This window comes from Panthera tigris, chromosome B4, assembly GCF_018350195.1.
Source record: "Panthera tigris isolate Pti1 chromosome B4, P.tigris_Pti1_mat1.1, whole genome shotgun sequence".
NCBI lineage: Eukaryota > Metazoa > Chordata > Mammalia > Carnivora > Felidae > Panthera > Panthera tigris.
This window is the reverse complement of record NC_056666.1, coordinates 13,387,894-13,412,479: the sequence shown is the minus strand read 5'-3', so window position 1 is coordinate 13,412,479 and position 24,586 is coordinate 13,387,894. Positions and strand designations below refer to the sequence as shown.

At 42.9% G+C, this 24,586-nt stretch overlaps 1 protein-coding gene across 2 annotated transcripts in view; it reads left to right on the top strand.

Moving 5' to 3' along the window:
• The window catches only part of FAM107B (family with sequence similarity 107 member B), a 165,155-nt gene that overhangs the window by 57,260 nt on the left and 83,309 nt on the right, over positions 1–24,586 (top strand). Inside the window, exon 1 of one of the 2 annotated variants that reach the window (XM_042991102.1) lies at positions 23,999–24,097. The exons of the other annotated variant lie outside the window; for it this stretch is intronic. The gene's annotated coding sequence lies outside the window, so the exon portion shown is untranslated. Of the gene's footprint in view, positions 1–23,998; positions 24,098–24,586 lie in introns of those variants that run through there. 2 annotated transcript variants of the gene reach the window in all.

Below are 24,586 nucleotides of genomic sequence, written 5' to 3'. Positions count from 1 at the left end.
AAAAATTCTAAAAAAATTTAAAAATTAAAAAAATAAAGTATCTTCAGCACTTACACCTTTATACAGTGACATCTGTATTTAGTTCTGAAACATTTTCATCACTCCAAAATAAAGCTCTGTCCTCATGAACGGTTACTCCCTATTACTCATGACCCCCGGGCCCCAGGTAACCACCACCTGCCCTTTATTTTTATGCATTTCCCTATTCTGGATATTTCAGATAAGTGGAATCATACAATATGTAAACTTCTGGTCTTGTTTCTTTCACTTAGCATAATGTTGGATTTTTTTAAGTTTATTTATTTATTTTGAGAGGCAGAGACAGCACAAGTGGGGGAGGGGCAGAGAGAGAGGAAGAGAGAATCCCAAGCAGGCTTTGTGCCAGCAGCACAGAGCCGGACATGGGGCTGGAACCCATGAAACCTTGAGATCATGACCTGAGCTGAAACCAAGAGTAGGACACTTAACCGGCTGAGCCACCCAGGCACCCCCACTTAGCATAATGTTTTTAAAGTTCATCCGTGTTGTAGCATGTGCCAGTCCTTTCTTCTTTTTATGGTTGAATAATATCCTGTTGTATGAATATACCACAATTTGTGTATTGATTCTTCCATTGATAGACATTTGGGTTGTTTCTACCTTTTGACTATTGCAAATAATGCCGCCATGAATGTGCCCGTACAGGAATCTGTGTGGATATCTGTTTTCACTTCTTTGGGGTACATACCTAGGAGTGGAATTGCTGGGTCATGTGGTGAAAATCTATGTAAGTGAGGATTTATAATGTGATGGCTAAAGAGATGGTTTAGATTTAAAAACAAAATTTTTTTTTAATGTTTATTTACTTTTGAGAGACAGAGAGACAGAGCGTGAACAGGGGAGGGGCAGAGAGAGAGGGAGACACAGAATCCGAAGCAGGCTCCAGGTTCTGAGCTGTCAGCACAGAGCCCAACGGGGCGGGGGGGTTAGAACCCACGAACAGTGAGATCATGACCTGAGCCAAAGTCAGACGCTTAACTGACTGAGCCACCCAGACGCCACCCCACCCCCAGATGGTTTAGATTTTTGAGGAACCACCAGACTGTTTTCCATGGCAGCTGAACCCTTTTACATCCCTACTAGCAACATATTAGTGTTCCAATTTCTCCACATTTTCACCAGCACTTGTTATTTTCCAATATATATATTTTCCAATATAGCGATCCTTTTGGGTGGGAAGTGGTATCTTATGGTGGTTTGGATTTGCATTTCAGATGACTAATGATATTTTAGACTTTCTTATTAATGGCTCTGCCACCATGGAACTCCAAGTGGATGTCCTACGTATGTTCTAGGTCCCCTGAATTCATGCACATTCTTTTCTAAAGTTCCTTTATTTATTTTGAGAGAGAGAGAGGGAGAGGGAGAGAGAGGGGCACAAGGGAAGAGAGAGAGGAAGAGAGAGAGAGAATCCCAAGCAGGTTCTGCACTGTCGGCACAGAGCCCAATGTGGGGCTCCATTCCATGAACCTTGGGATCATGACCTGAGTTGAGATCAAGAGTCAGATGCCTAACCGACTGAGCCACCCAGAATCCCCTTTGCTCATTCTTTTCTAATTACTTTCAGTTGTGTCCTCTGATTAAGGCATATCATGTGACACTTCCACCAAACCCCAATTCTGTTCCCCCTCTTTGCCTCACAACCTATTTGGATTCAACCAATCTGTTTAATGTGCTTTTTACTCTGAATTCTGTGTGCATTCTTTCTATCTGGCAAAGCTGCTACTTTAAACTGGTATTTGGATGACATCCTTAAGATTCTGCATGTCTCTGCTGTCTGTTCAGCTATGTGATCAATTTCTAAAGTTATTCTAACTATAATACTCTAAATATAATATTAAATATATTGGGAGGTAGGAAATTTTGGACTGTGGTAAAAAGTATTTTTGGTACAATCAGATTGCCGTACTATATAAATTAATAACCATTCATTTTGGAAATTCACCTTTTTAATCGTATGACCACAATTTAGACTACAGTGTTTGAGCAGTGGCAATTTATCTAAATTGCCTGGGTGATAATTGGTGCCTGCTTTGTAAATATCCTTCCTGAAGATCACCTTCAGGCCATGGTCATATCTAATTAGGAGTGTCTTGTGAGGAGAGAGATGATGATGAGAACAGGGAGCATAGGCAATTGGTAGGGAAGAAAATCTGTGTACGTGAGGATTTATAATGTGACGGCTAAGAGACAGAGCAAGGTTCAAACACGTCATATCAGAGCAGATCAAAAACCACATGAACCACATGGGTTCAGTGGTACTGTTTATACACAGCCCAAAGAGCTTTACGAAGGTACACAAAGACTTACAAGACACTTAAAGCTATAAAAGGATCCATCCCAAATGCCACCATCTGTTCCCATGAAAGTCAGGTCCAGTGATAACTGTGACCCCAAATGAGAAACCAAATAGCAGAAGTGTTAGAGGAGAATACACACTTTTGCATCTAAATTCCAAGATTTCCAGCTCTTGGATAATATAGTACAATTGAAAACTCTAAATGGCCATTCAAATATAAGACAGCATTGTTTTTATTGTTCTCTAATGAATTGTATATTGAAGACAGAGGAGAGGGGAGGGGAGTCTCAGCTAGTTCATGCTACAAGAAGAGTGTTGTATAAATCCAAGGCCACCCAGGGACTGGCAGTGGCCAGCAGTGACCAGCCCTCAAAACACAAAACAAAATCATCACCATAACAGGAGATAGCTTTTCTCTTCTCTTCTCTTCTCCTTTGCCAGCTTCAAAACAGGCACTGTCTTAAAAGAGTCCTGAGTGTACTTTTGGGGGACCCTGTGTCCCCAGCCTCCCCCGGCCCTAATGAGAGAGGAGGATGTGCGCCCCTTTGATGTACAGCTGGAGGTTTTCTAATGAGGTAGGCAAGAGAGCAGATTCCATTAGGACGTCTCCTTTTAAGCCTTGATTATTCAGCAGCCCTGTTGAAATTAGCTGTTCATTTATCCATAAGCAGCTGCATGCAGGGTTGGACGATTTTGCTTATAGTGTCAAACTGAGTGGGTCTGGGCTAAAGCACTGCTGAATATTTATTTAATTCAATTATTCCTCTGTGTCGATTTTTTCTTCTTCTAAGCAATAGCACTAGATCCTGAAACTAGAATGTCACCATAAAAATGACCAAGAAATTTGATCTGGATTGTAAACCACAGCTCAGTTCTAACAGGAAGCAAATCCTTTCTGTTCCTTACGCCTGTTTTTCTTCCACGCGACATTAATGCCCGTTTTGGCACATCATGTCACAGCTGCAAAACAGGGCTGTTCCCTCCTGTTTGCCTGTTCTTATGAGCTCCCTGAAGGGCTGCCAGAACAGTCATATTGATGACCGTCAGGCCCTGGCTGGAGCAGTCACAAAGTCCTTTCTCCAGAGCCAGGGCCAAGTTCTGCTCGCTGTCCTGGGGAGGTGTGGGGGCTACAGGAGGCTCTGTCAGAGGGTCAAAGGAGAAGGAATGAAGGATGACCTAGAGACAGGCAGAGATTTAGTGCCAGGTTGGAAAACTGACAGGGCCGGAAGACATTCACACACACATACACACATGGAAGTGACTTTCGGATCAACAGAATTACTGTCTTGTGTCAAGGGCAATGGGCCACCAGGAACAAATGTTTCTTACTCTTGCATACTTACTGATCAAAATTAATACACTTTTTTTATGTGTGTGCTTTGGGTTTACAAGACGTCTGTGTTACTGATTTAATAGTTCCACTACCCTGTGTTCTTCTCCCTACATCGTCAGCCGCTTGTGTTGTTTTACTGCGTTTGTCAGAAGTGCAGCTTGTCCCAAATATGGAAGACTACTCAGGGCGCTTCAAGCTCCTTGGGAGTTGACCCCTATGTATGTATATACACATATATTACTCATATATACACATATGTTATATGTATATACATATATTATACATACATATGTATATGTATATGTATATACATATATTATACATACATATGTATATGTATATGTATATTATTATTTTTTTTACTTTGAAATAAAGGCTAAACAACTCCATGGTCCCACTGGAGCTGGCTCCTCTATTTTTTCTGCAGCCTTTCCAAGCCATGTTTGAATTCTTCTATGCTTCTCACATCTTCTGATAGGTTTCATGGTTGTATTTATTATTCTTTCTTTAAAGTTTATTTATTTATTTTGAGAGAGAGAAATAAATACGAGCTGGGGAGGGGCAGAGAGAGGGAGCGAGAGAGAATCCCAAGCAGGCTTCACACTGTCCGATGCGGGGCTCGATCTCATGAACCGTGAGATCGTGACCTGAGCCAAAATCCGGAGTGGGACGTTTCACCGACTGAGCCACCCAGGCGTCCTGATTCTTACAACCACTAGATTGTTTGTGTTGTTAGAGGTCTCTTTCAGCACTTCCAGTGTTTTTTTTAATGGTCCTCCATTTCTGAATTGGGCGCTGGCTTCGCCAGCCTCTACATTGTTTTATGTTTGTTTGTTTGGTACCACTTCGTACCATGGCAGTTGATGACACAGGCAACTGACATTTTACAATACTCCATTACTCAGAAGAATGCTTTGTAACTGATGTTGGCAAGTTCATTAAAAATGGGTATCCTCAGCAATGTTGAGCGTTAATACTGAGAAAGATGAGGTTTTTGTTGACAGATATATTAAGGAAAGATGAGGTTTTTGATGATAGAAATATTAAGGAAAATGGACTGTCTTATATGCCTTTACAATTCAAAGCCCGATCGTGAGATATTTCGTTGAAGTTTGAACCCAGCATCATCTTGCACATGCCTTTGTGTCGCTTTTGTGCCCGTCTCCATATCTCTGTGCTGCTCACTCTACTTGGGATGTCTGTGCCTTTTCTCTAGTAGATATCCTTTTAATGAACCTGAACTTAGCACCTCATGGACGAACTGTCACTAAGTTCTCCCTGTAGGATATACCGGGTGAGCCCCATGGCTAGATGCTTGCAGCTGATACCCTCTTTTCCACACACTTCTGCTTCTACTGATTGAGTTGTCTGCTTACTAAGATGTGTTTGCTTCACACCTGGAGTACTTATTATTGTAATACTGTAATATGATTAAACATTAAGTAAATCAACAAAACATGAATGTCAGAGGAAAGGGTTATTATTATGAAAATCAGATCCAGTGCTTGGAAAAGAACGAAGATGAGCTGCTTAAGACAAGTTGCTGTCCGGGTGCCTGGGTGGCTCAGTCGGTTAAGCGTTGCACCGTTGATCTTGGCTCTGGTCATGATCTCACGGTTTGTGAGTTCGAGCCCTGCATGGGGCTGTGTGCTGAAGGTATGGAGCCTGCTTGGGATTCTGTGTCTCTCCTTCTCCCTGCTCCTCCCCTGCTTGTGCTGTCTCTCAAAGTAAATAAATAAACTTAAAAAAAAAAAAAGAGAAAGAGACAAATTGCTGTCAAATTAGGTGTGGGCAAGAGAATTATATAAAACGAGCAAAGTAGTAAAAATCAAGAAGACTTCTTTACTCAGATTGCTTTGCAATTCTCTCCACATTCTTGCTCCCATTTGAAGAAACAAATGGGAAATTGTGTCGTTAATGCATTGTAAGCATGATTTGTGTGAGAAAGAAAACAAGAGAATTCCAATTAGAAAGGCTTACATTTAAAAGGAATCCTTGACCGTACAATCAAGTCAATGAGTGAACAAATGCCCCGTAGTTATGTTTACACTAAATTAAGTGTGTAAGGCAAAGATGACTTTTTTAAGAATTCCTTGTGCTGATCAACTGACCATCTATCCGAACCAATAGCCAATAAGAGGATTCCTAGTGTACAGATCCTTTAACATACTTCTTATGTGCTGGATCCTTCTAGAAGCTTCCTCTGACTCTCCTCTCCAATCTGGATTCAAAATCCCTCATCCTGGCTCCCAGCTGTTTGTCCATCACAGCATTTTATTACTTCATAACTGGTTTGCTTAGTTGTCTATATCTTCCCCTGGACCATGAGCTTGCTGAGGGCAGTGACCTCATTTGTAATATTCTACATATTTTAATTTGGTATTATTAAAATATTCTCATGTTAATATTGTCTGGAAACACTGCATGGCCCCCGTGTGGATGCACAAATGTTCGTTGAAATGCGTGTTGAAAGACAGACTTCATTACCGGTGTTTATGAAATAACCAAGATTTGAAAAACCAGGTATTACTTAATGAAAAAATTATGTGGGTATAAGGGGGTTGTTTCTCCTGTATTTAAGATGTGTTATGTAATGAGCAAAGAGAAACTACCTGGGGATCACAGAGCAACTTGAATATACTTCATTGTCAGTGTACGTTGTCTTGACATATCTCCTCTCAACTGCAAGGTATTTTGGTATGTATTTTTTTCACCCTGCAGGATTCTTCTTCCTCTTTCTTTTAGCTCCCCATGTGCTATATTATTTCCAGCAGCTAACAAGCAAGCTGCCGAACAGGGCTGGTGCCACCCCATATCAGCTGGGAAAACCTCAAAGAATCTGAATCCTTCCATTTCAAATATTGTTTATTCTCCTTCTGTCTTCCCCAACTTCAAATCAACATATGCTTCTAGTCTGGGAATCCGGGGGAGGTCTCAAGGCTCTGTATCTGTTTCCTTTAATAGACCTGTAGCATGATTAAGCTAAGCATTAACTTCCTTTTTTGTCCTTTACATTCTTTAATTCTTTGGTCTTAACTCTTTAATCAAATGTGTTGCTTTAATTTCCCCTTGCCCTGCGGCATTTGGCTTATGTCTAGCCACAAAATGTTCCATTTTGTGTACGTTTTAAAAAGTGGCCAGCAAGAGGAAATATTTCATCCAAAGTGAGCATTACAGTTTGAACGCTGAAGAGCTTGGAACCAAATAGTCTGCGGTAGGAGTCAGTCACAGACACCGATGACACAGGCACAGTTTAACAGAAAAATTGTACAATGAGTCTTTGTAATATAAGCAAGAGTTTAAGGTGTGCTTTCAAAGCATAGAAAGGAGGAATGGATCCTATTCTTCTCATCTGCCTCAGGCATGCCCCTTCCCTTGGCATCCCCTGTAAGCAATTGCAAATTGAAAAAACAGAGAACCTAAGAAATAAAACTCTCTGTATTACAAATGACATTATTAGCTGCATCACACATCCCAAAGGATTCTCAGAAACGGCTACTGGAACCAATATGAGAGCTTATCAAGTTCATAGGAAACAAGGAAATCAACTTGTGTATTTCTGTACACTAGCAACCAATAATTGACAACTGAAACTTAAAAAAAATTTTTTTTTATGTTTTATTTATTTGAGAGAGAGGGAGACACAGAATCTGAAACAGGCTCCAGTCTCTGAGCTGTCAGCACAGAGCCTGATGTCGGGCTCATACTTACAGACCATGAGATCATGACCTGAGCCGACGTCAGAAGCTTAACCAACTGAGCCACCCAGGTGCCCAGAAAACTGAAACTTTTAAAAAGATACCATTTATAATAGCATCGAAAGCATGAAATACTTAGGAATAACTTTAACAAAATACGTGCACGTTTTATGCACCAAAGAATATAAAAATTAATGAGCAAAATCTAAAAAGACCAAAATAAATGGAGAGATATACCATGTTTATGGATTATAAGACTAAATATTGTGATGTCAGCTTTCTTCAAATTGATCTATAGATTTAATACAATCTCAATTAAAATCTCAGCAAATTAAAAAAAAATCAACATGTTGATTCTGAAATGTATATGGAAGGGGTGCCTGGGTAACTCAGTCGGTTAAGCATCTGACTTCAGCTCAGGTCATGATCTCATGGTTCATGAGTTTGAGCCCCGCATTGGGCTCTGTGCTGACAGCTCAGAGCCTGGAGCCTGCTTCAGATTCTGTGCTTTCCTTTTTCTCTGCCCCTCTCCCACTCACGCTCTGTCTCTCTCTCTCTCTCAAAAATAAGTAAACATTAAAAAAAAATCTTAAAATGTGTATGGAAGAGCAAATGACCTAGCATAACCAAAATAATTTTGTGGAAAAACAAATTGAATGACTCACACTGATTTTAAGACTTACTGTAAAGGCAAGGCAAATAAAATAAAATTAATGAGAGATACATAGACACGTAGTATAGAACAGAAATTCCAGAGATGGACCCAAACTTATACAGTCCATTGATTTCCCACAAATCTACCCAGGAAATTCAATGTATGAAAAATGGTCTTTTCAAAAACGAAGCCGAAACAATTGAACGTTCCTATGCCAAAAAAAACCCCACAAAAGCCCAAACAACAAGCTCACCCTTACCTACCACCACATGCAAAAATAGATCATTGACCTAAATGTAAAAACAAAAACTATAAAATTTCTACAAGAAAACATAAGAGAAACTATTTGGGACCTTGGCTTGGGCAAAGTCTTTTTCACCTAAGACACAGAAAATACAAGCCGTGAAAGAAAATAAGTGAGTGAATATGACATCACACTTCAAGTTTTTACTTCTCTGGAAGACACTGTTAAAAAAATAAAAAAAAAGAACAGTTACATACAGGGAGAAAATACTTGCAAGACATACAATTAATAAGGGATTTAAACAGTCTTACATCTTAATCACTAAGAAAACACACAGCCAATAAAAACAGGATAGAAGATTTGAACAGATGCTCCACTAAAGAAAATATATGGAGGGCAAGAAAGCACATGAAAAGATGTTTGACATTATAAGCCATTGGGGACATGAAAATTAAAACCCCTTGAGCTATCACTACACACCTGTTAGAATGGTTAAGATAAAAAACACTGACAACACCAAGTGCTGACGGAGTGTAGAATGACCAAAATCCTCATGCAGTGCTGGTGCGAATGTAAATTCAGGTGCTTTGGAAAACTGTTGGCAGCTCCTATCAAGCAAAACACACACTTACCGTGTGTATTAACTTCCTAGGCTGCTGTAATAAAGGATCACTAACTGGGTGGCTTAAAACAACAGAAATTTATCATGTGACAGACACTGCTGGCAGCTGCAAGGGTGAAATCAGGGTGTCAGGAGAGCCGAGCCCCCTCCGAAATTTATAGGGGAGTATCCTTCCTTGTATCTTCTAGACTATCAGAGATTTAGAAAACCTACACGTTGAACAGCAGTGAGACCCCCAGCACTGGCTCCTGTGTGCACCTCAGGCTGTTTCTTTGGCATTTACCTGAATGTTCCTTCCTATTTCTGCAGACAGCCCTTCTGGGACATGGCTGTGTTCTGCGCTCCCTACCAGGACAACTTTCTCTCGGTTTTCATCCATCTTGCTCTGGCCTTATCCTTCTGCTGTTGTCTGCATTCAAATTTGGTTAAACGACTTTCATGTCTCCTATCTATTGTGAAATTATGGTACATCAAGCTTCACAGGATAGAATGCACAATTTTATGTTAAATCATATTTGACATGGGCCATTTTTTTTTTTTAAGACTCTGTTTCCTGGGGGCGCCTGGGTGGTTCAGTTGGTTAAGCATCTGACTCTTGATTTCAGCTCAGGTCATGATTTCATGGTTGTGAGATTGAACCCCATGTCCACCTTCACGCTGAGTGTGGAGCCTGCTTGGGATTCTCTCTCGCTTTCTCTCTCTCTCTCAAAATAAATAAATAAAACATTAAAAAAAAAAAAAAAAAAAAGACTGTGTCTCCTGAACAGCATGGCTCCTTTCTGAATAAGCCCAGTGCTCTCTCTCACTTTCCATTCCAAGGTTCAGAGTCCTGTGTCATGGGGCTCCTGTGTCGTGGGCTCCACCCACGTCGTGGGTGTCAGTTAAGTGTCCTACTTCGGCTCAGGTCATGATCTCAAAGTGTGTGGGTTTGAGCCCCTTTTCCGGCTCTCTGCTGTCAGCAAGGAGCCCTCTTGGGACCCTTGTCTCCCTCCTCTCCGCCCCTCCCGCACTTGTGCTCTCTCTTGCTCTCTCTCAAAAATAAACTTTAATTAAAAAAAAAAAAAAGTCCTGTGTCTTCCTTAGGGGTTGAAACTAGAGAGGGCCCAGCCTTCAGGTGCAACCCCCCTGTCTTTACAGATACCCTTCTCTTAATACTCAGCAACTGCTGAGAAGGAACCTAACAAGAATCACACACATGCCTCAACAGGAAGGTTTGTTTCCTGAGGCTTTCATCCATAGTGAAAACCAGGGATTGACCTTCAAAAAACATCTTAAAATATCCTATGCCTTTCTCCTGCCAATTTCCTTTTCCTCATCCCCTCTCTATTTTCTCTTCCTCCCTCCTGCCCCCCTCTTGTTCCGGGTCAGCTCTTCTTCTTCTCCTTTCCTTTTCTCTATCCTTCCTTCCCCCCTCACTTCTCTTCCTCCTCCTGCTCACTGACCACCTTGTGTTTGCTTTGTATTTTGTATTTTCCCCACTCTATTTAATTTTTTTTACTGTTTATTTTTGAGAGAGAGAGAGAGAGAGAGAGAGAGAGCACAAGTGGGGGAGGGACAGACAGAGGGGGAGACACAGAATCCAAAGCAGGTTCCAGGCTCTGAGCTGTCAGCACAGAGCCCAACACGGGGCTCCAACTAATGGGGAATGAGATCATGACCTGAGCTGAAGTCAGATGCTTAACTGATTGAGCCACCCATGCTCCCCTCCTCAGTTTATTTAAACTGATTGTGATGAGGGACTCAAGCGTATTTTTCATCAGTGCTGCTCTTATTTACTAAAGTTTGGTGTTCTCCAGTAAGCAGCAGAAAATCTCCACAAACCTGCCCACAGTATACTCACGGGACCCTTCTACTTTTTATACCAGGCAGACCTAGGCGAGGAACAATACCCTTTATCAGCTTCTTGGTCAGGTTCCAGCTGATGCATATTCATATTTCCTAGCTCATTAGTAGTCCCCTGGGCTTACTCTGTGTCATCAGGAGAGCACTGAGAATAGTGGGAATCTCAATTAAGACAATGCCCCTTGTCTCTTTATTGGCCTTGATATTTGTTGAAGCACAAGTTTCCAATTGCTCCATAGAACCGCTAATCAGATCCTTCTCTTATATATAAAACTGAGTCTTAAGAACAGTTATTCTAGCAAACATGCAATGTGCCCTAAGTTCAGCTTTATCAAAATTCCCAGTAAAGACACCCAGTTCTGCCTTCCATAAACAGATTGCAATCATTTATTTTTTTTTAAATAATGGCTCTAAGGACCTTTGAATAACACAGGAGGGAAATACCTAACATCCTTTAAAAAGATTTAAAATAATGATTATAAAAATATTTGAAGAGGGCATCTGGGTGGTGCAGTTGGCTAAGAATCCAGCCTCTGCTCAGGTCATGATCTCACGCTTTGTGGGTTGAGCCCCGTGTCAGGCTCTGTGCTGACAGCTCAGAGCCTGGAGCCTGCTTTGGATTCTGTGTCTCCCTCTCTTTCAGCTCCTCCCCTGCTTGTGCTCTCTCTTTCTCAAAAATAAATACACGTCAAAAATTTTTTTAAAAAATATTTGAGGGGCGCCTGGGTGGCTCAGTCGGTTGGGTGTCCGACTTCAGCTCAGGTCACGATCTCTCGGTCCGTGAGTTTGAGCCCCGCATCAGGCTCTGGGCTGATGGCTCAGAGCCTGGAGCTTGCTTCCGATTCTGTGTCTCCCTCTCTCTCTGCCCCTCCCCCGTCCATGCTCTGTCTCTCTCTGTCTCAAAAATAAATAAAACGTTAAAAAAAAAATTAAAAAAAAATAAAAAATATTTGAGAAAATAAGATGTTAAGAAAAGTTTTTTTGTGACCATTTTATATAACTGGGAAGTGATCTAATAATACTTTATCATAATGATTTTTTAATATAATTCAACAAAAATCTATAGCTCCACTTATGGTGCTAAGCCCCAAGGGGGTGAAAACGCTGCCTGCCTTCAAGATTCATGAGAGAATTAGGGGAAAAAAGATACACACAAAAAATATGTACAACAGATAACACGTTTGTTAGCTTCCTGAGGGTAGATACTGTGCCTTCCATTTAACTTATTCTCCTCCCAAATCTAGCTCAGTCCTTTACACACAGAGATACTTAATAAGTGTGTTAGAGATACTGTTATACAAAGGAAATAAAAGGGCGCCTGGGTGACTCAGCACTTAAGTGTCCCACTTCAGATTCTGTGCCTCCCTCTCTCTCTGCCCCTCCCCTGCTCACACTCTGTCTGTCTCTCTCTCTCAAAAATAAATAAACATTAAAAAACTTAAAAAAATAAACATTAAAAAATAATAAAGTAAATAGAAAATAAAGGAAGCAATTAATCTGGGTTACAAAAGTTGGGGAAGGACTCATAGAAATAGGACTCGAGCTGAAACTTAATATATGGGTAAAAATTAGCTCTATTAAAGGGAGAGCCACAGCATTCCTGCCAGAGAAAACAGCATGAAGGAGATTCAGAGGTGGGAGTGTGTATGTTGAGCAGGTAAAAGGAAAATCAGCTGGAGCAGAGAGTTGTGCCGGGGTTTCATGTTTAGAAGGCCAATAAAGATAATCACTAATCCTCTAGATACAGGATCATTCCCATCAGCTTAGAAAAAGCATACCAAGGATTACACACAGGCCTTGATATGCCATTAATTTCTTCCACCTTTAATTTTTTTTTTTTTTTTTTTTTTTACGTGTATTTAGTTTTGAGAAACAAAGTGTGAGCCGGGGAGAGGCAGAGAGAGAAGGAGACACAGAATCGGAAGCAGGCTCCAGGCTCTGAGCAAGAGGTCAGCACAGAGCCTGATGCGGGGCTCAAACCCACGAACTGTGAGATCATGACCTGAGCTGAAGTCAGACGCTCAACCGACTGAGCCACCCAGGTGCTCCAATTTCTTCCATTTTTAAAACAAAACGAAACAGATCCTTTCTTGGCTCTATAATCCCCTCCCTAAAAAAAAAAAAAAAAAAAAAAATCACCAGCTGCCTCCAGTTACCCCGCCCTTGACTCTTGAAGTCACCACAGTAAGGCTTCTGTGCCCACAGCTCCACCAGTGACACTTGGGTAGGTAAATCCACCCATCAGGCCCCAGCTCCCACCTCCCCGGACCGGACTTGCCCGCATTGTTTGAGACAGCTGACCACTCTTTCCTCCTCGGATCCCGGCCTCACCTGTCCTCCATACTCTCCTGGTTTCCATTCTCTCAACGGCCATCCCTTCTCAAGGTGCTTCTCATTCTCTTGTGCTTGTTTCCACATATATCTCCCTGACCCCAAAATGTGGGGGTGGCCCAGGCCCAGACCTCAGTCATTCCCTGGGTGATAGATGCAGTCTTGCGTTCAGTATCATGTGCCTGCTGATGACTTTTAAATGTATAGCTCTGGCCTCACCCTTCTCTCAGCTATCAACTCCTCTCCAACCACTGGCTTCATACCTTTGGCTCACTGAGGGCACCTGAGATTCAGCACACCCCGAACTGAACTCCCGATATTCTCTCCCGAAGTGGTTCTTCTCAGAGCCTCCCCTTCTCGGAAAAAGGGATTCCATTCGCTCAGGTCTTCAGGCTGAAAACTTGGAAATCACCCTTGACTCTTTTTCCCCTTCCCGTTTTCCACATCTAATCCATTAGCAAAGCCTGTCGGCTCCACCTTCAAAATATCTATAATGTGGCCACTTCTCATTATGCTGATTCAAAGCACCACCTTTTCCCTCCTGGATTAATTCAAAAGCCTTCTTCTTCTTCTTTTTTTTTAATGTTTATTTATTTTAGAGAGAGAGAGAGGGAGGGGCAGAAAGAGAGAGGGAGACACAGAATCTGCAACAGGATCCAGGCTCTGAGCTGTCAGCACAGAGCCCAACATGGGGCTCAAGGGGGGCTCGAACTCGGGAACAGCGAGATCATGACCTGAGCCACCCAGCCTCCCCAGTACACAAGCCTTCTAAGTGTTCTTCCACCTTTGCTCCCCTGCAGTCTGTTTTCAACCCAGCAGCCTGGTGATGCCTTTAAAATGTGCATCAGAACAGGTCTGTCTTCTGCTCCACACCTGCCAGTGGCTTCCCAGCTTGCTCAGAGAAAAAGCCAGGCTCTTCTTGCCACAGCCCACGGGGCCTTATACCTAATCTGTTGTGCTTTCCTCTGCACCTCTCCTTCCTCATCATCTATCATCCCTCCTGGCTCTGGCTCTCCAGCCACACTGGCCTCCTGCCGCGCCTGGAATTTGCTCCGTGGGCGCCTCAAGACCTCTGCACTTACCAGTCTAGCTGCCCAGAGGGCCTGTCCTCCAGAAGCCCGCACAAGGAACCCCCTCACGTCCTTCAGGCATTTGCTCAAATGTCATCGTCTCAGAGACGCCTTCCTTGCCGTGCTGCTTAAAATGACACAGTCCTACCGCCACTTCTCATCCCTGTCTCAGCTTTATTATGTGTTTCTCTAACATAGCAATAATGAATGCTATCTGACATACTATATGCTTTTCTGGGTTTTTTTCCTTTTTTCTTCCTTCCTTCCTTCCTCCTTTCTCCCTTTTTTGCTTGATTCTCTCTTTTAGAATATACACCCCATAATCGTAGCGATATTTTATGCTTTGTTCACTATCGTATTCTCAGGGAGTAGAATAGTACCTGGGACAAAGAACATGCTTGAGAAATATTTGTTAAATAAATGAGTAAATTAGGGCACCTGGGTGGCTCAGTTGGTTAAGGGTCCGACTTCGGCTCAGGGCATGATCTCACGGTTTGTGGGTTCGAGCCCCACGTTAGGCTCTGTGTTGACACTCAGAGCCTGGAGCCTGCTTCCGATTCTGTGTCTCCCTCTGTCTCTGCCTCTCCCGCACTCACACTCTATCTGTCTCTCAAAAATAAGTAAACATTAAAAAAAATTAAAAATATAAATGAATAAATCACCACTTTACGAATGAGGAACCTGAATCTTAGAGAAGTGGATAACTTGGCCAAGTTCACTCAGCTGGGGAACAGGGGATACACAACACATAATCAAATCTGTTGGACTGTGGACCTAATCACTGTAATATTTGGCTCTCTGTAGGCAAACCAAGTATCTTTATCTTACACAAAGTGCGGCACTGTTCTCCAAGGCATTTTGTATTATCTTATTTGATGACTTCTCTCTGATTGTGAAAAAATCTGATTTTTCCCCATTGTTGAGAGTATCGACTTGTTCAAAAGTAAATAAGGACAATAAAAGAAAATATTCATTCCAAATCCACATGATTATCGATTACTAAAGGTTTTATTTTGTGATTCAGTTTTATTTTGCTCAGATAGGAAAAATCAGGAATTGAATTAAATTTGTTATCCAAAGTAGTAAAATAGATCAAAAAAACTTCATGAAAGAAATATTCAGAATTCTTCATGATCTAGCTCATCTATTTTCATCCTAAACATACAAAGAAAAGAGCTAATTCAGAAACCATTAGCTAGACATGTTTTGATAATTGTTTGTAAGTAAGAATATTAGAGACCCAGCTCCTTCTAAACACTTAAGAAGCTACTATTTCTGAGGATGTGTGGAGTTCTTCTCTCATTTCTGATCAGTAACTATAATTCATGGGAGAATTCATTATTCTATAAGAGTGAATTTCCCCTGCCTTTATAGATTCAGCTCAGTTGAATTTGTTAGCATTGTCTTTCAGGACAACTGGTTAGGGAAAAATAAAATCATTTCTTTTTTAAAAATAAAAACTGTATATATTCAAGGTGTATAACATGCTGATTGGTATACATATACAAAATGAAATGATTACTACAGTCAAAGCAATTAATTCATCTCTTGACATAGTTAAACCATTTAAACCATTTGTGTGTGTGTGTGATTAAAGCATCTGAAATCTATTATCTTAGCAAATTCCCAGTATTCAGTAAAGTATTATTAACTGTAGTCATCATGTTGTACATCAGATGTCTAGACTTACTTGTCCTATATAACTGCAATTTTGTACCCTTTGACTAACACCTCCCCTTTCTCCCTACTTCCCCACCTCTGGTAACCATGGTTTTACTCTCTGCTTCTAGGTATTTGACTTTTTTAGATTCCACATATAAGTGAGACCACCCAGTTCTTTTCTTTCTGTGTCTGTCCTATTTCACTTAGCAAAATGACCTTCAGGTTCATCCATGTTGTTACAAATGGCAGGATGGTCTTCTGTTTTATAGCTGAGTAATATTCCTTTACCCATTCATTTGTTGATGGACACTTAAGTTGTTTCCACATCTTGGATATTGTGAGTAATGCTGCAATGAATGTGGAATACATGTATCTCTTCAAGGTACTGAATCCATTTCCTTCGGATATATACCCAGAAGAGGGATTGCTGGATCATATGGTAGCTCTATTTTTGAGAGAGCCATTTCTTAAAGAAAGCAGTAACTTTGAATTTTAGTAAAATAAAGGCCAGTGTTCTGGATCAGAGGGTGGAAGCCTTGTATAATTTGTTGTACTGTATTAGTCTGGTGGATGTGGCCTGCTGGAGCTATGACTTGGGAGGCAGTGTTCACTGTGTGGGGCAGGTAGAAGGACGGTGTTGTGGGTGTCCATTCAGTGAGTATGAAGTATCTATAGCCTGGGCAGAATTTGATAGAAATGAAGAGGAAAATGGGGATTTGAGAGAAATAATAGAGAAAGCAATGGTTTGGTTTTGTGACCTACAGGGAGGTGGGGCCTGAGAGAGGAAATGAAGATTATCTGGAAGTCTGTGAGTTCAAGACCATCAGGGGTCCTCTTGGTAAGGGGATAGGCATATATGGTAAGTAGAGAAGTTAGCAGTGAAAAGAGGAGTTTTGCTTTTCATTATTCCCATTGATAAACTGTCAAAAGAGATTAATAATATTTCTAACCAAGCTAAAATTGTCATTAGCAAATAATTTTTTAAGTTTATTAATTTACTTGGTGGGGGGGAGGGGCAGAGAGAGAAGGAGAGAGAGAATCCTAAGCAGGCTCTGGGCTGTCAGTGTAGAACCCAACACGGGGCTCCGTCTCAGGATTGTGAGATTATGACCTGAGCCAAAATTAGAGTGGGATGCTCAGGTGACTGAGCCACCCAGCTGCCCCAGCAAATAATTCTTAAAATCAATTTCCATAGTACTAGATTCCTCCCATTCTGTGAAAAATCTAATTGCTAATTCAATTCAGTGGAAGTTTATGGGACCCTCCATATAATATAATATAATTCCTTCCTATATAATCCTGAGTTGGTTGTATTTTTGCAGGGATGTTTCTATATCGTCTGAATTTTCAAATAAAGTTGCTCACAGTGTTTCTGCATTTACTTTTTAGCCTTTGCGTATCAATAGTTATGTGTCCATTTTCAATCCTAATTGTTTTCTGGGTGTCTGTCTCTCATCACTTTGGATGGAGGTTTGTCAATTGTATTGGTCTTTCAGACAAAAAGATAGTTTCTTACATTTCTGCAGAGTCTTTCTTTTATCCTTTTAAGTAGTTGTTTATGCTCTCATGCAGGCAATGGCAGATGCCATAAGCAGTTGTTGTAGAGAGAAATGAGCTGGGGAGGTAAAGTGCATGTCAAAGTTCTGTTTCCTGCCATGTGTCTCAGCTGTTGACTTGCAAAAGGCTGGTCACTGGGGCAAGTTGGAATCAGGACAGGCCAGGTTGTCCCGAGCTATGAGGGTGGCTGTCTGAGGTGAACAGGCAGCATTACAAAACACTTCCAGGAACTGCCTTCAGCTGTCGGACAAGGGCTCTTGTCCTTTGGCTATTCATTCTTCCTTTCTTTTTCCTTATACAGTTTAGCTTTTTATCAACATTATCCAGTGAGCATTAACATTAGTTAGAATTGTAGTTCATGCTAAATTTTGGTGGAACAACTTAAAGGATGTTATCACCCGAAGAGCATTTTTTAAAGTCCAGTAATCCTTAGCATTTCTAATGTGTGGTGATACGATTCTCTAAGCAGAGTTAATAAGCAAACTTTCTCTGTCAAGATTTAACATTAGCTGCAGTTTGGACTTTAGTTGTCAACTCAAAATGGATGGAGCAGTCTTCCTATCCAGCCAAGCCTGGACAGCAACAGAAACACCATTAATACTATAATTTCTATAGAAGAAACATGCACCTCTGTCTATATGTATATAAAAGTGCCATAATTTTTTCCAAGTTTTTATTTAAATTCTAGTTAGTTAACATTTAGTGTAATATTCGTTTCAGGTGTAGAATTTAGTGATTCAACACTTAACATACAACACCCGGTGCTCATCACAACAAGTGTCCTCCTTAATCCCCATCACCTTTTTAAGCTACCCCCCTGCCTACCTCCCCTTTGGTAACCATCAGTTTACCTAAGATATAGGTAGATATAGATATGGATATAGATTGCTATACCATCACTAACCATCAAAGCCAGAGGAAACAGCCTCTGGTGAGTTGAATATCTCATCCGAGATCACAAAACTAGTTGGTAACAGAGCCATGATTGAAATCTTTTCTGTCCAACTTAGTCTTTATTCCATTACTCCATGAACTTTATGCATCGCCTAAAAGGTAGATGAGAATAAGGGTGCCTGGGTGGCTCAGTGGGTGAAGCTTCAGACTCTTAATTTTGGTTCACGTTATGATCTCACAGTTGTGGACTTTGTGTTGGATGTGGAGCCTGGTTAAGATTCTCTGATACTTTCTCTCCCTTTACCTCTGCCCCTCCCCACTTGTGCTCTCTGTCTTGTGCCCCCCCCCCAAAAAAAAAGGTAGATAAGAATATATAAGTGGCATTTAACTAGTTATTACCAATGCAAGAGTTTTAAGGAATACTTTCTGGTAAAAGAAATGTATGTATCTGGAATGCATATTAGAAAGAAGAAAAGAAAGTTGGAGCAAAATGTAGAATATTCTCAGTGAACTGGCTCTTTATTTTACATGTTAGTTATTTGAATTGGGAAACATATAGGAATTATCTTCATTGTGCTCAAACATGAAGTTGTTTGTTTACTTGTTAATATCTACTACTAAAATGTCTTAATATTTTTGGCAGGATGAGGGTTTGAGGGGTTTTCTCCCTCTTGCTTTTTAGAGATTTTTGTTTTACTATACAGGAAGACTCTCAGGAAATCCTCTTTCCTGGTGTTGGATTCATGTGAAGAGAAAGACATAAAACTCAGATCTTTGCACCATTCAGGAGTTGTTGATGTGGCTAACAGCTGTTTCTCTTGATTCTGATGTGATATTTAGTTATAGCTTTCTAATCACTATTTTATAGTCCCTTTGATTTTAAAATTGTCAATAACAAAGAGCAAGTGTTTTGTAAAAGCCAAATTAAGTATTTTAGGCAACACATATATTAAAGATTTTGAAATTAAAACTTAAACTTTAAGCTCCCTAGAAATGGCAGAGGGTTCAGTTTCAATAGGAATTGTGGCTGTGTTGTAGAGTTTGTAAAATGCTTTGCAGTGGATGACTCTTAAAGGGGAGAATATTCATTTTTATTGTTGGTGCCATTAGTATATTTAATAAAGTGGTTCCACTTTTTTTGCTCACAAATGCTCATGCAAAGAAGCTATTTCAATGTAACAGCTCATGATGTTGCTTATAGCACATACTTTTTGATTTGGATGTATCATTCTGATCCTTTCTAGATGCTCCTCATTTTAAAAGGTACACACGCCGAGGTACTGCTGTGAAGGGATTTTGCAGAGGTGAAGAAGTTCTCAAATCTGTTGACCTTAAGATAGGGAGGTGATCTGGGTAGGGCCTGGCCTAATCACACTAGCCCTGTAAATCTAAGTCTAGAGGCAGAGATGGAAGGAGAGGGAGGTGGAGGGAGGCACAGAGAGGAAGCCTGAGAAGGATTTGATGTGCTGTTGCTGACTTGATAATGGAGAGGGCCACATGGGGAGGTATGTGGGCAGCCTTCAGAATCTGAGAGTGGCTGGTAATTGACAGCCAACAGGAAGCGGGGACCTTAATCTTACAGACTGGACAAACCGGACAAAGAAGGAACTGAATTCTGCCAGTGAGACCTTTGGGCTCCAGATGAGATGAGCCATGGGCTCTGCCAAGTTCTTGATTTGGCTTTGGGGGACCTTGAGCAGAGAACCCAGCCCGGCCATGCCTGAACTAAAGCAAAGATGAGCTGGTATGTGGGTATTGTATTATGTTATTAAGTCTATGGTAATTGGTTATGCAGCAATAGGTAACTAATACACTGATTTGGAATTGGGTCAAGCTTAGCTTCTTTAGAGACCTAAAGCCATTTTTCCTTCTAATCTCATTCTTATTTGAAAGCAAAGACAAATAAGCAAAACTGAAGTATTTGATCTATCGGTTCAGTACATGAGGCCAGTACCAATTATAGAATCTGTTGTTGTGGGCTTTATGTTCAACTTCCAAGTGGCTTTTGCCTGTTTATAAATAAGAATGATTTCCCTTGAGACTACCGCTCTCAGCTGTCGCAGCTACCCTCCACTATGTGGTTCCTCAACTCTGATTCCAGGGAAGATTATTTGCAGGGATGACCACCATGATTCCTCCTGTCCTAGGATCCCGGTACTTAGGTCCCTTTGTAATGTGACCACTGCTTTTACTACCAAGGGGTGGAGTCTGTTTCTCTGAACCTCATACTGGGGCTGGCTCTGTGTTGTTTTCAAATGATAGGATGTCACAGAATGACCTGGCTGCTAGACCTCCTGCTAGGCCCCTCCTGGGGCCTTATGGCTTCCTCTTTCACCCCCCACTGGACACAGCTGACCTGTGAGGAAGTCCCAGCCATCCTCCCGAGAGGCTATGTACAGGGCATCTGAGGTACCCAAGCAGACAGCTCCAGTCAACATCTGGACTTTGAGGCCACCCACAACAAGCTGGTCTCTGGCAAATGCATGACAGAGCCTCGCTGGGACTGAATGGAGCAGAAACGAGCTAATCCCAAAATAGTGGATTTAGTAAATTGATGTCCTTTCTTTCTTTTTTTTTTAATTAAAAAATTGTTTTAATGTTTATTTATTTATTTTTGAGAGAGAGACGGCATGATCAGGGGAGGGACAGAGAAAGAGGGAGACACAGAATTCGAAGCAGGCTCCAGGCTCTGAGCTGTTAGCATAGAGCCTGACATGGGGTTTGAACTCTCCGACCGTGAGATCATGACCTGAGCCAAAGTCAGATGCTTAACTGACTGTGCCACCCAGGTGCCCCTTAATTTTTTTTTTTTAATTTAATTTTTATTTTTGGGAGACAGAGAGAGAGAGAGGGAGAGAGAACACTAGCAGGGGAATGACATCGAGAGAGACACCGAATCTGAAGCAGGCTTCAGGCTCCAAGCTGTCAGCACAGAGCCCAACACAGGGCTCAAACCAGGAACAGTGAGATCATAACCTGAGCCAAAGTCTGATACTTCACTGAGCCACCCAGGCGCCCCAGTGTCCTTTCTTTTAATGACTTTGACTCAAGAAGTTCAAAGAAAACATTTGATCTCCTCTTACTGTTTTTGTTTAAATTATGTTTCCTGATACAAGGGTAGGGTGATGGCTAAGAACCTGTGGACATTTATACCCCAGACTATGGAATGAGCTACATATTCCCATTCCTCTCAGAGGGCAGGGGAAATGCCTTGTAGTTACTTACCACATCCAGGCGCTCTTCTCACTGTGTTGGCATGATACAAGTGTCCCAGGCTGCTTTAAGGGGACATTACAGGCTCACTGGTGGGTTAGTGCTTTTCCAAGGTTAGAATCTAGAATTTAAAGCATGCTCCTTGTATTAGTTCACTCAGGATGCCATAAATAGTGCCTTCTTTTTTTAAAAAAATTTTTAATGTTTATTTTTGCGAGAGAGAAAGAGAGATTGAGAGAGAGAGTGAGAGAGAGAGAGAGAGAGAGCGAGCAAAATCAGGGGAGGGGCAGAAAGAGAATGAGACACAGAATCCGAAGCAGGCTCCAGGCTCTGAGCTGTCAGCACAGAGCCCAGCTCTGGGCCTAACTCACGAACCTTGAGATCATGACCTGACCTGAAGTTGGACCCTTAACCGACTGAGCCACCCAGGTGCCCCCATAATGGTGGCTTCTTAACAGACATGGGGGCAGGGCTGGTTTCTGGTGAGGTCTCTCCCTGGCATGCACATGGCTGTTTTTCAGCTGTGTCCTCACATGACCTCTTCTCTGCATGTTTTAGAGAGAGAAAACTCTGGTGTCTCTTCCTCTTAAAAGGTCCGCCAGTCCTACCAAATTAGGTCCCCACCTTTATGACCTAATTTAACCTTAATTACTTCCCTAAAGGCCCTATTTCCAGATACAGTCATATTGAGGGTTAGTGTTTCAACATAGGAATTTAGGGGGAACATAATTCAGTTCCTAACGCTTCTTATATGCCAGATAGTATGTTAAGCATGAGGGGTAAAGATATATGTATATATCAAGCACAAACTCTGCTCAAGGAAGACACATATTTACAATATAGTGCAATAATTACCAGACTATGCAAGGTGATAGATTCTTTCCTCTATTCTTGTGTTCACAGAGCAGGGCCATTCAGCAAATATAGCATTCTGGCTGAGCTAAGCCCTGGGCATTTGGGGGATGTAGGAGGTCAAGGTGATATCAAGAAGTATACTGCCCTATGGGGTACTGTAGCAAGGAGCTTAGACTTGATTATGTAGTAGGAATTGGGCACTTGTTAAAGGGTTTAAAGTTGAACAGATTTGTATTGGGAAAGTTCACTGGGAAGCAGTTTGGAGGGAAAAAGTGTGTGTAATTGGAGGCTGGGGACAGTTGGGAGAGAGACCACTGCCAGGGTATGGTTACACACCCCAAAGGCAGTTGTGGCAGGGCGGGTAGGATGGGGAGGATCCCTGTAGGATTCCTAGGACTTGGGGTTGGCTCCCTTGTGAGGAGTGAATAGAGAATTTAGTCTGGATCCCCAGTTCTGGTTTGGTGACTGGTGGACCCATTAATTACAGAAACAACACAATCCAAGGACAGGGAGAAAAGAAAGACTCAGAGGAAACACTATGGATAAAGTTCACACAGCCTCTTACTCTCTAAATCCTGTGGCAGGTGATTCCACCCCTCAGTGGGCTTCAGGGACCTAAGGATGGCCAGGCCCTTAAAGGGCTGGCTTTAGAGCATCTTTGGAGTAATTGTTTACTGAAATCCATAATTGATATGACTGTTCTGTGTGATCATGACCCACGCTCTTTAGTCTGAAAAACTTCCCAATAAATAAAACCTTATGCGTCTGTTGCCAAGAAAATTAAAAAGCTTTTGATTTAAAACCCATCAACCTGTCCTTGTTTGCTACTCTCAATTTCTTAGTTTTGTACCTGTTGTGATTCAGGCACATGGTAATCTGAGAGTCTTAGGGTTGGGCAGAGAAGCAATTTGCTGTAAGAGAGCTGTAAAAAACGAAAATCAGAGAAGGAAAAAAAAAGGTGAAACAAACCTTTCCTCCTTGTGCACAAATCAAATCTCCAATTACTCTTTGATGGGTGGGGACAGGGAAGGAATCTAGGTAAATTTCCTGGTCACCGGGTTTCAAGTCCTGGTTTGACAGTAAATTTATACAATTAAACCTGTTTCCTCCCTGATTTCTTCTGTGACATATTTGTAGGATTTCAATGGGGACAGTCTCGCTAAACCTCACAAGCGTGGAGTGAAGACAGAGGCCAGACACCCACGAGCCGAGAGCCGAGTAGTTCAGGGGAGAGACCGAGACAGAGAGAGGTGGGGGAGAGAGAGATCTTTAATTGTGGGCTCCGGGAACGTGCTCCCGCCACCTTCGATTTCTCATTTCTCTCTCTCATCTGGTGACACTTAGTTTTTTTTCTCCCAACATTCCCTCTCCTCTTTCCAAGTTTCTGAAGCCAATCAAACTAGAACAACAGAAGGAAAACCTCCCGGAACCAAATCCCCAGGCTTTCTCCGAGCTCCCCGCCTGGCGTGGCGCACTCCCCTCGGGCCGCGGCGGTCCCAAGCGCGGAGCCCGCAGCCAGCGCGGCGGGGCGGGGCGGGGTCTGGGCGGGGCTTACGCGGTCGCGCCCCGCCCCCGCCCCGCCCCGCCGCTTAATTCGGAGCCGCGGGGCCGCGGGGTGTGAAAGAGCCGCCCAGCGCTGGACTGGCCGCCGCTGCCGCAGTCGTCAGAGCCGCCGCCCGCGCCGCCTCGGGGCCGCTCTGAGCTGCCGGGTCGCTGGGCGCCGCCGCGGCCGCCCGGAGCGAGCGCCGGGGAGGGAGCCGCGCGCCTTTGTGAGCGCGCCGAGGTAGGTTCGCCTACCGCACTTACTTTGCACACAAAGACTGGGAGCTCGGGGGAGGCGGGTGCGCTCCGGGGAGACTGCGCGGCCGCCCGCCCTTCCCCGACCCCCGGCCCGGGGGACCCCAGGGCGGAAGGGGCCGCCGGCTTTCCCTCCCCGCGGCCGGCCGTGAGAGCGGCGCGCGCGGTGGGGCGGGGGTCCGTGCGTGCGCGAGAGGACGACGCGCAGGGCGGTGGGCGTGCGGGGAGCCCCGGTCGCCCCGCGCCGTGCTCGGTGAGGGCCTGGGGTGCAGGGCTGGGGCGTGGCAGGGCCTGGTGCCGTGCCCCCCCGCCCGAGGGGTGCTGGGGGAGGCGGGGGGGGGGGCGCCGCGAGGAAGGGGAGCCCAGGCGGCCGCTCGGCTCGGCTTATTGTTGCCTCCTCGGCCCTGAAAATGGAGAGACCCTGCCTGGAGCGGGATGCGCTGCCCACCGGGTGCGCCGCGCGCGGCCAGATGCC